Genomic DNA, 12,647 nt, shown 5'->3' on the forward strand with positions numbered 1-12,647 from the left:
TCCTTAGGTATCAAAAATATAGGTAAATCCACATAATAATGGCTAGGCTTGTAATGGCTCTTACGCCATTAGCCTAGTCAACTCCTGTGAATTCATGAAAACTCGAAGTGTTAGGATGGTTTCAGAAGGTGGTCTGGCGCTTAAGTTCATGCAGGTGCATGAAGTTGTCTCAATGGATGCAGTGGTATAAGCAGATAGGGAAAAGAAATGCAAGCAAAGGTGGAGGAGACTGTGACATCAGAATGTTGCTTCTGTGTTAAATTCAGTGTTACGACAAATCTGTGACTGCTAAGTATAAGGAAGCCTTCAATACTTATTTGAGCATCTTTTTTATTATCTTTAATGAAAAACATTGAGTATTCTAAATGTGCAACTGAAAGTAACATTAGCAAAATATATTTAGTAAAAAAATACAGTAGTGTTTGGCAGCACAGCATATTGTGAGATTCTCTTCTCATACATCAAAAAGTGAAGCTCTTTTCATGAATGATAACATGAAAAACAAATCCATCTTCAAAGGTGCATATCTGACAGTGTTTTGCATTGCCACCTTGGTATTGAGGTTGTGTAAGGAAAAAATAAAAACAATGTTGACTCTCCCCAGTAATAATTATGAGGTATAGATGTGAACATCACTTAATAGTTTGAACTGTACCCAGTGAGGCTGCCTGCTGCATATATAGTACTATTAGAAAGATTTGTCACTGAAATAATTCTGTAACCAGAGCTCTTTATTTTATTTATTGATTTGACATTTGTTGACTGGGTTAGTCTGACTGGGCAGAAGCCCTTTTTCAGTGGAGTCCTAGGAGAAAAAAGCTCCTCTAGTGATTACAAACGTGGTATAAAAAAACCCTGTTGTGCAGGGTTAATTAGTGTGTCTTTTTAGACAAGCCTTATGGAATCAGTTCAAACCTCTTTGTTGTCCTTTGCTCCATGCCTATGAGGTAGATCAATTTTGTAACTATTACATAGGTATAAAAAGCAGATACAGGTCAAATAATATTAATGCATCCCTCCAAGCCTTGCCAAAATTAATAAGTGGCTCTCCTGCCAAATAGGTTGGAAAGCCCTGCTCTAAGCTAATGTGTTGACTGGTGTTTCTCATCGCATTTTACCCAATGAATGACTTCATGTGGCTGGAATTACCATTGACCTAACATGATATCCAAGTATTTTTTTATTAAATCCATGTTATTAGACAATATAATAGTGGAGTATTTTGTTATTAAATGTATATATTGTTAGGAAAGTATTAAAGCATGAGATACATTAATATTCTGTTCATTTGCTAGAAGAAGAAAAAAATGTTTTATGAATGGTGCACACTGTACTTTTGCCAACATTGCATCTAATAGCCACATTATGTAAATCAGGATGCTAGTCTTTAGTTGTTGTGAATATGAAAACAAATTTTGAGGAAGGAAATGAAATATGAACTCGTGCTGCACATGCACCCACTTGAATTGCCTGGTAACAATGCAAGGAAGACAGTCTTACCTGAGCCAAGAGGTACAGAAAGGTAGAGTAAATAATGTGAGGAAATTATTTCCAAATAGCTCAGGGAAGTTGAATTCATTTTAGGTTTTTCCCTCCTCACTTGTTAACAATCTGTACTGTGTCGTGAATCTCCACCTATACAGTATCACCTCACAATCTAGCAATGAAAGCAAAGGGGATCAGTCAGCCAGTCAGAGAATGCTGTTGTGCTGGAAGCTATGAAACACTATTTATTATCTTTACTTATATCTTTACTTCAGGAGGTCTGTAGGTTAAACTGCCCCTTGCCTCAACAGCCGAGGGGTTTGGCTTAAGACATTAGCCTCCTGCATTTAACACATTGCTTGCTACAAAAGTATAGTCATTAGGAAAGCAGAGTTACTGTGTATCCTCTAACAGTATATTCATCTTTACTGGAGACATTCCTATTCTTCTTAAATGAATATACTCATCATTTTCAAAGTTTAATTTCTGAAGTCCCCTTAAAAGGTGCATAAATAAAACTAAGGCAACAAGGTGGTGTGTACAGGCTGATATTTGCTAAGAAACACAGTGAAATGATCAATGTGGGATGTACAGAGATAGAGGTATTAAGAGTAGTTGCAAAAAGTTATGAAAAATATAACATATTTTCCATGTTTACATTAATAAATCCACAAGAGTGTGGTTCACCAAGTTTGGGGTGGTGAACACCACTGCTATGAAACAATGATTCATAGCTGTGGTGTCATTAAAAAAAACATTAAAATACTGTGTGTAATGCGAACACAATCTGAGATAAAAATGCTTCATGGTAAATCAGTTCTGACTATTACCTATATTTTCCTGACTGCATTAATGTCATAAATTTCATAAAAGCTATGTGACCCACAGTGAACAAATGGTGCCATAGTTTACAAAACATTAAGCCACACGATTTTGTCAGTAATACTTCCTATGTAACACAAATGGCTTTGTAGATTACTGTTTTGATATGTTGTCGAAATATCGTATCCTTAATTTGCATAGATTTGGCAATATCATAAAACAGCAGTATTCTATTCCTTCTTGCCATACATAATTGGAAAGCTCATAAACAGGTGAGCAATACTTTCACTGATATCATGGCTCTACCTTGAACACTTTGACTATAACACTAGTATTTTTGACAAAATACATTTTTCTTTCATAAAGCTGCATTGTATGTAAGTATCTACAGACACATATTTGATGCCAACACTGGTGTATAGGGGTTCCTATTACATGATCGCAGACACATTCTGTCAAATGCGTCTTGATCAAACATAAAACAGCAAAAAGGCAAAACAGCGAAGCAACTTTTAAGTGAATTCTTTCCCTGGGAAAGAATTCACTTGGCCACTTCCGCTACTTTGCCATTTTCAGCACTGTAGTGCAATCTCGGAGTTGGTACATTTAAGTAGGGGTGTGTGGGGGCACAGCCCCCCCACGTCGGTGTGGGGGTGAAGCCCCCCACTTTATGTAATGTTTTAAAGTCTTTTTTTTTGGAAGAGTGATTTTTTTCCCTTGGAAACAAATCGCTGTTCTGAGGTTTCAGCAGTGTAAGCTTTCGCTTACATGGGGTCGATTAATCATCGTTCGCTTTTGTAAGAGTTCGATGGTGCAATATAGACCCGTATATAGCCCAATGTCTTCTGAAGAGCAATCATATTTTACATTTCTTGTAATTCATATAATTTATCATGTATTTTTAAACCCATATTTCAATGTTCACTGTTTCTTTAATACCTCAGGCCTCCACATGCTGGTGTAGAAAACAGCAGACTAATTTTGCCAGTGCAAGCCCATGATGATGTCTCACTTTCATGCTGTCCAGCACCTCCAATAACCCTTGCCATCTATGTTTCAGTCAGGACTTCCCCCCTCTGAGATACACAACTGGTGGGTTAAATTTGAAACTGGCATGTTGAATGGTATAACTTTTTTATTTTTTTCCAAATGCTTCTTCTTTCTAATACAGTGATGCAAATGGACCCGATTCCTAGGTCAGGGTATGATTAAAGGTCATGAGATTAGTATTGCTTCAGTTTTTGATATTTGCTGAGAGTGCTCATCTCAGCACCCACAATGTACCCAGAACTGCCTCTTTCTGCAGTTCTTGTGGAATTATATATATTGGTAGCATATTTAAGTACCACTGTAACTTGTTTTATTAGTCCTGTTGTTCCTACTATTGGTGGGACTTGCTGGGTATCTTTCTTCCACATTTCTGCTTGCAAATCCTGGTACTTTATGGCATTACGTCTCTCAGTACATAAGGCACTATAATACAGACCCTTGGCTGTGAGTGTATCACACCAAACAACAAGATGTGCAACTGTTCCCAATTCTGTTTTACTGAACCTGCATTTGTCTGACTCTCCTACTTTTTTTATAAACTTTGTAAACCAGCATAAATGCAGTCCACTGTCTTGGGCCTCCATTCTTAACTTTTCATCATTTAATTTAAATTTACCTTTCTTTAACTATTCCTGTGTCAAATTTTAGCCAAGATATGGTTGTTCTAGAATTTCTCTATGCTTGTCACTATATTTGTGGAGTTTCCAGATTTCTTTCCTTTTCTTTATACTCTTTCTTTTGTTTTGTGGCACTTTCAGTTGTGTCTGATTCATATCTACCTTTAGTTTGATTTCCATTTCCACCCCATTCCAAAATGCTCCTCATGCTTTATAGTTTTCACTATATTTGGATCTAATGAAGTCAACAAGTATGTATGCCTTTCTTTGACTGCAGACCTATACATGTAGCCAGTTTTCAGGAGGCCTATTACTTCTACAGAGTGAGGGATGTATAATATTGGTATGTACTGTTTTTTATATATCATTTGAAAAGCATGAAGCCTTTTTTCTTGTTTACTTTTCCAATTGTTTCAGTGCTGTTTGGGGACAGTCACATCAAAGGTATAAGTTAGGAGAGGAAGAACAACTTGGATTTATACCTTGGATTTTATTCCTAGATGTGATTCAGTTTTCAGTGTTAGTTTTAGTCATTTGAAATATTCCTTACTGAACTTTGTTGTCATTTATTCATGTTTTGTTGCCAACCAGACACTTACAGATTCTACTTGCTCAGTTTCCTGTACATTGCATTCCTGTTCCAAGCTGATCTAGTTGCTCAGTTTCCTGTACATTGCATTCCTGTTCCAAGCTGATCTAGTTGCTCAGTTTCCTGTACATTGCATTCCTGTTCCAAGCTGATCTAGTTGCTCAGTTTCCTGTACATTGCATTCCTGTTCCAAGCTGATCTAGTTGCTCAGTTTCCTGTACATTGCATTCCTGTTCCAAGCTGATCTAGTTGCTCAGTTTCCTGTACATTGCATTCCTGTTCCAAGCTGATCTAGTTGCTCAGTTTCCTGTACATTGCATTCCTGTTCCAAGCTGATCTAGTTGCTCAGTTTCCTGTACATTGCATTCCTGTTCCAAGCTGATCTAGTTGCTCAGTTTCCTGTACATTGCATTCCTGTTCCAAGCTGATCTAGTTGCTCAGTTTCCTGTACATTGCATTCCTGTTCCAAGCTGATCTAGTTGCTCAGTTTCCTGTACATTGCATTCCTGTTCCAAGCTGATCTAGTTGCTCAGTTTCCTGTACATTGCATTCCTGTTCCAAGCTGATCTAGTTGCTCAGTTTCCTGTACATTGCATTCCTGTTCCAAGCTGATCTAGTTGCTCAGTTTCCTGTACATTGCATTCCTGTTCCAAGCTGATCTAGTTGCTCAGTTTCCTGTACATTGCATTCCTGTTCCAAGCTGATCTAGTTGCTCAGTTTCCTGTACATTGCATTCCTGTTCCAAGCTGATCTAGTTGCTCAGTTTCCTGTACATTGCATTCCTGTTCCAAGCTGATCTAGTTGCTCAGTTTCCTGTACATTGCATTCCTGTTCCAAGCTGATCTAGTTGCTCAGTTTCCTGTACATTGCATTCCTGTTCCAAGCTGATCTAGTTGCTCAGTTTCCTGTACATTGCATTCCTGTTCCAAGCTGATCTAGTTGCTCAGTTTCCTGTACATTGCATTCCTGTTCCAAGCTGATCTAGTTGCTCAGTTTCCTGTACATTGCATTCCTGTTCCAAGCTGATCTAGTTGCTCAGTTTCCTGTACATTGCATTCCTGTTCCAAGCTGATCTAGTTGCTCAGTTTCCTGTACATTGCATTCCTGTTCCAAGCTGATCTAGTTGCTCAGTTTCCTGTACATTGCATTCCTGTTCCAAGCTGATCTAGTTGCTCAGTTTCCTGTACATTGCATTCCTGTTCCAAGCTGATCTAGTTGCTCAGTTTCCTGTACATTGCATTCCTGTTCCAAGCTGATCTAGTTGCTCAGTTTCCTGTACATTGCATTCCTGTTCCAAGCTGATCTAGTTGCTCAGTTTCCTGTACATTGCATTCCTGTTCCAAGCTGATCTAGTTGCTCAGTTTCCTGTACATTGCATTCCTGTTCCAAGCTGATCTAGTTGCTCAGTTTCCTGTACATTGCATTCCTGTTCCAAGCTGATCTAGTTGCTCAGTTTCCTGTACATTGCATTCCTGTTCCAAGCTGATCTAGTTGCTCAGTTTCCTGTACATTGCATTCCTGTTCCAAGCTGATCTAGTTGCTCAGTTTCCTGTACATTGCATTCCTGTTCCAAGCTGATCTAGTTGCTCAGTTTCCTGTACATTGCATTCCTGTTCCAAGCTGATCTAGTTGCTCAGTTTCCTGTACATTGCATTCCTGTTCCAAGCTGATCTAGTTGCTCAGTTTCCTGTACATTGCATTCCTGTTCCAAGCTGATCTAGTTGCTCAGTTTCCTGTACATTGCATTCCTGTTCCAAGCTGATCTAGTTGCTCAGTTTCCTGTACATTGCATTCCTGTTCCAAGCTGATCTAGTTGCTCAGTTTCCTGTACATTGCATTCCTGTTCCAAGCTGATGTTTTCTTGGCGCTGCTGCTTTCCTTTTTTAAATGCTATATTCATACAATTATCAAAACCAAATGTCATCATTATATCATATGTGAAACTTTTATCTATTTGTAGTTGTGCTTTCTATAATTCTTGGGATGGCTCACAAGTTCACACTTAAGGAGGAAAATAGTTTTTCCTGTTGTGAACCAGGTTGCTGTCTGTTCTAGATGTGCAAATTTACATAATTTTTACTCAAGGCTAAATCTTTATGTGAAGATGTTAATACCTTTAGCCAGAAGTTAGGAACTGCACATGGGCCCAGTGTTTTCCATTTAGGAGTTTTTATTAATTGTTGCCTCGATTTCTGTAACTGTTAATTCATCCTATATACATACATACATATACAGATTGCAAGTGGAATTGAACAGGATGATGATGGTAACAACGTGATACCAGCAAGCAGAACTGTTTGTTCAGACTCGTTGAGTGCAGAGAACAAAGTCAGGAGTATTTTATCATTGTTGATATAGCGTTTGACTACTCTTCCAGTTCCGGTGAAGGAAGTGGATATAACATCAATACTGAGAAAAAATGCCACTATTAACTTTACTGTTAGTAGAGATTCTGTGAACACTGTGTTGGCAGTATTAAGGCAGCATGAAGTGACATCAGAGTTTTATGTGCTAGTTCCTCTTTAATGCCACAGAAACCAGCATGCTAGAATTGAAAGAAGTGGTTGATTTAATGACATGACACAAGAAAATGAACAACAGCGACTGGATGTAAATAGAAGGGAGGAAGTTTGTAACAGTTCTTTTGGAAGAGGACACACAGAAGAACAAAGTGTGCATCCCAGGCTGTATGGTAGCAATAAAATAGTGATGGCAAGAGATTTGAGCTCATGGCTTGTTAAATCATATACCCTTATGAGCTATGGGACTGATGAAACTAAGGAATGTGAGGTGAGACTGTGTTTATCCGATAAAATTAAAATGTTTGAAAAATTGTTAAAATGTTTTAGGGGTTTGCAGCTTGATAATGTTTTTTTTTTCTTGAGGACTATATGAAATCAGGATATGTACCCAAGCGGCTGAGGTTATGGAAGTACACAAATGGGTTGGAACATGATTTCATTTTGCACAAAGATCTATTGAAATTGCATGATTGGATGGGCTTTGAATATATGGCACTGTTAATTAAAGACAACAAAAGGAAAATGAATAAACTGATTAATGATTCTGAATTAATTCATAAAGCAATTGAGATTGATTTGTTATTTGAATCATGAGTTATTATATGAAGATGTGTTTAAAAGAACTCATGGGTTTTGTAAAGAGATTATTAAATGTAAAGAGAAAAATATTTTAGGGACAAAAATGTATATGACAATAGAACAGCATACTCTGCTCATAATGGGGTAGGAAAATGAAAAGACATGGGATATGATTTTATTGGGGTAGTAGAGATGAAAAGAGATACACCTCTAGGAACAATAATGATCAAGATATACTTGAAAATAATACTAATCAAAAGTTTAGTGACAATTAGGGGGTGACTCATGAAGGAGCTAATGTAGAGGGCCAAAACAATGGTGTTGTTTTTTGGGGGTTTATCTTCTCCCCTTGAATATTTCTCCATCTCTACCAAGAAGGTCTCCATGATTACAGTCTCAGAGAAGGGACAATCAGGTGCAGGTCATTGATTCAGGTTTGGAAATGGAATTGATGTTCAGGAGAGGATTGGGAAAGGGGAAGGAGGAGAAGGGGGACAGGGAAAAATTATCTGGTTTAAAGGATTTAAATACACCTGAAATAATGTCTGGACATGATGGTTTTAAGATATTCAATTATAGTAATATTCATATTAGGAAGAAACATTTCAAGATTTTTGAAAAAAAGATTTACTTTTGTCCTTTGTCACTATTTGATGTGGTGGACACCTTGTTGGAACTGAAATTATTCATAAGGAAGATAAATTTTAAATGAATGTTTTCCAATGAAGGATGTAACAGTAATCAGGAATGCAGGAGATTAAACACTTTTAATCCCTCTTTGTTACCACTGGTAATGGTGTTATTTTAATTTAACTAAACGACAGAACAAAGTATTAAATAATTTGGTGAGCAATAAAGATATAAGCATAATGAAGCCAGACAAAGGGAAGGGGTAGTTTTAATGGACATGATGGATTATACAACAAAAAATGAACCAACACTTAAATAATGATGTTTATTTTGAATTATGCTAAAGAAATAAAGTGAATAGAGCTTATAATAAAATGGATGTATGGTTACATGATGGGTTGATATGTGAAACAATATCAGTTCATGGGGTCAGTTATTTGACTGTAAAAATAGCCATTCATACCATCAATATTTGGATTTCGAAAGTTTCACAAGGATATTAATAACCCTGCTCTTAGACCTATAGTGGCTTCTAAGGGGTCAAAGACAGAACCCCCAGCAAAAATGGTGGTCCACGTATTAAACATTTGTTTTGAAGATAATTACATACTCCCTATGCTGTGGAACAAAATCCCGGTACATGTGAGGCAGAGCACCTCGCTGGCCTTGTTCAAGAGAAATCTTGACCAATGGATGGGAGATCGCAGATATACCCCAGGGATTACCTCAGTGTCACTGCTCGACAGAGGCACAGCAAAATAATGGGTATAGTTCCCCATACTAAAGGGGTGGCGTAAGCCACAAAACGATGGGCTAGGCTTGTAAATGCCCTCGGGCAGATAGCCTAGTATGAACCTATGAACCTATAAAGGAATTATGGCATTGTTTTTGTGTACTAGCTAAAGTAGATTTTGAAGACGGTTTAATTTTTGTAACTATAGATGTTAAATATCTTTTGTTAGTTATTCTTCATGATGATGGACTTGAGTAGTTTCATGAGGCATTATATATCGGGACTGATTTGGGCCAAGAAGGGATTAATTTCGATTAATTTTATGGCAGAGTTGAATGAAATTGTACTTGTTAACAACACTGTATATTTTGAAGGAGATTATTATAGGCAGAAGAGAGGGGTGGCAATAGGGGCAGCTGCAATTACCCCAATTTTTGCAAACATTATTTCATGGTATTGGAAAAACAAATACATTTTAATAATTTTTGTAATGATTTTATTTTATCTTATTTCTGGTTCTCAGATGATATATTAATTTTATGGAAGGGGACACGATCAATTATTTGAATTTTATCAATATATTGATACTATGACTGATTTTTAAAAATTTGCTATGGATTATAATTACACAAAAATAGATTATTTGGATTTTACAGTTACTACGGATTATGATAAGAAAGGTTTGAAATCAAATATTTTTAGGAAGGCTACCTGGTCCAATAGTTATTTGCATTTCACAAGTGCACACACATTGTGGCAAAAGAGGGAACCTAGTGAAAGGTCAGTTTGTGAGGTTATCCCAGATGACATTTGAAGAGAAAGAGTTTGAAACTGTGGTAGAGTAACTGTGTAAGTTGTTTAGAGACAGAGGCTACCCACTGGATTTTATAAGAGGAGTGGCTGAGGAGGGTCTCTAAAGCTAGAGATTTGTCCAATTTTAAAACGGAAGGGGTACATTAGTACGAATTTGGAAAAGAATGATGATTTTAAGACAGCATTAGTACTAACTTACAATAGCACTAATGATATAGTAAAAAATATTATTACAAATAATTGAAAAGGGGTGTTTGGTAGTTTTAATGTGTTGGGTTAAATTGGAGTTGAACCATACATTTTAAATAAATCATCAGGAAAAGAAATTCATGTATTTTTTTATTTAACATTTATTTACCGGGAAAGTCTGACTTGGAACAAAGCCAATTTTCAGCAGAGGCCTGGGGAGAAATGCTCTAGACGCATGTCTTTTCTAATGTGGGAGGAAACCAGAGCACCCAGAAGAAACCCACATGAATGCAGGGAGGACATGCAGACTCTGCACAGAAGACACTCCAGCCGAGAATCAAACTGGAGAAACTTTTGCTGTGAGGCGACAACACTATCGTTGCACCACTGTGCCATCCTGTTGTGTTGTTTATTACCTTTACAATATTTTTTAGATTGCTATCTAAAATATACAGATTTTTTACATTCTGATATTTGTGTTCACATGTGCTTTTTACTCAATGCTAATTCTGTTAGACACCTTGTTACACAGCTGACAAATACATGCTGTTTGCAAATAATTGCTGGTGTATACTAGGCTTATCCTTGTCTGTATTTTAATTCCCTGGCAAACCCACCTAACGCTGCTTATGTGGTCACAGGTTTATTTCTTTATTGATTTATTTGTTTGCTTGTTTGTGGAGAAAGTTGGTGGACTGGTACATAACCCTTTTCAATGAACACCTGGGCTAAGTGTTAGCTGCTGTACAATCAACAGAAACAAAAAAGCTTAATTACATATATTTACAAGGAAATTCAGACTGAAATAAATGACATATTGTGGACAAACAGGTTGTACTTAATCAGGGACTCTTTGTTGTTATAGAATATTCACAAGTGAGATCAGACCATAAATTGGTTGGTTTCAGTCACTCATTCAGCTGACCCTTCTATCAGTAGACTATGTAGTGGAGCAGACAGTAATATAGTGGTGTGCTTTCTCGGCATTTCATTAGTGTTTATTTGTTGTCACATGTCATTGTTATATGTCATTGTTACATATTAGCAATTGTGCATGATTTGTGAGCATCTTTGGTACTCATTTTCCATCGCACTACAGTGGTCATACATTGTGTGTGGTATCTAGCATATAGAAATTAGACTGACACATTAAAACCACTTTCTGTGAATGCCAGTAACAAAATATATAATCACTGAAAATCACTATAAGTGATACTTAGTTTTTTTTGCAGATGGGCAAGCTCCACTGTACCCCCATGTAGTTAGAAACCCCTCCATCTTGTATACTGCAGTAATCTTGGGAGAAGTCCAGCTCCATGATCACTTAAAATAATTTTCAGAGATTATAATTCACACTCACAAAACTGCCAGTCAGTTCCTTATAACTGGAGATAGATCCACCAGAGCACACAAGTGCATACTCTGTTTATGAACTCTCCTGTGTAAGAAATAATGCCAATTATACTTTCACAAATATTGTCTGATCCTTTTTTCTACAAATGTTATATTATGTTGTCAGAAACACTGATTCATTTTCTACAAATGTTATAATCAATGTTTACACGAGTGATTTGTCAGTGGCTATTTATATTCCCTAGGTCTTCATTTTTAGTGCAATATGATTAATCTGACTAAAGTATTTATCAGATAGACTAGAAAAATATAACAATAAGTTAATTTAAACATGGGGAAGCTGATGAATCCTAGAAAATTATACAAAATTTACAATTTGATAAAGACAAGGGTCTTGGTTTTGGAAAGATTGTTTATTGTATTTTTGTAATACATTATGACCGATATTTTAAATATATATTTTTCAATATGAAAGCTTAAGTTGTTATTTTGGATATTATTTTTTCTGTAATAGATGGATTGCTTTGTAAGTATTAAAAAAAGCAGAAACTTTGCAGTGTGGAGGGTGCGAAGTTTACTCTTTGAAATACGTTATGCACCTAGTTCAGTAATAAAAATCTAACTTTAAAATACTTACTACAAAATAATAAAATAGTAGGTAGTCCACAGTTGAGTTAAAAATGGAATATCCTTTACTGAAACACATAAGTGATCCTAATTGAGTATAAAGCACTTGTTTGTGTGTTTCAATAAGGGATATTCCATTTTTAACTCAACAACCAACTGTGGAAGCATCTAAGTGCATTTAAAGACAGTCATTCATATTAAACTTTTCCAGTGCAGTTCCCTATTAAGCCCCTTTGGACATAATGTCTGATACTTTAAAATAAAAATAGCCTCCTTTTTCTTTAAATCTTTTTTAATACCTTCTGGGGTTATTTATCATTTATTTGTTCTAACACTGTAGCTTGTAAGCCCCCTCGGATCCCCATTATGACTTGTATTAAAATTTTCTGCCAAAGGGCTACAGTAATGATTTTTCTTGATGTCCTTGACATGTTCTTTCAGTCTGGTTGCAAAGCTCCTCTTGCTGTCCCCTATATAATAGGATTATAAGGGACTTAATAGGGAACTGCATTGGAAAAATGCACTTAAATGCTTAATTGTTTTAAGTGAATAATTTTTTTAAGAAGCTGCATGTTTTGTATATAAGGCACTGGATGTAAAACGTAAGTATAGTCTGTAAAAGCTTTTAACAGCCAAGG

This window comes from Protopterus annectens, chromosome 2.part1 (genome assembly GCF_019279795.1).
Source record: "Protopterus annectens isolate FY-2018-M chromosome 2.part1, PAN1.0, whole genome shotgun sequence".
NCBI classification, from domain to species: Eukaryota; Metazoa; Chordata; order Ceratodontiformes; family Protopteridae; genus Protopterus; species Protopterus annectens.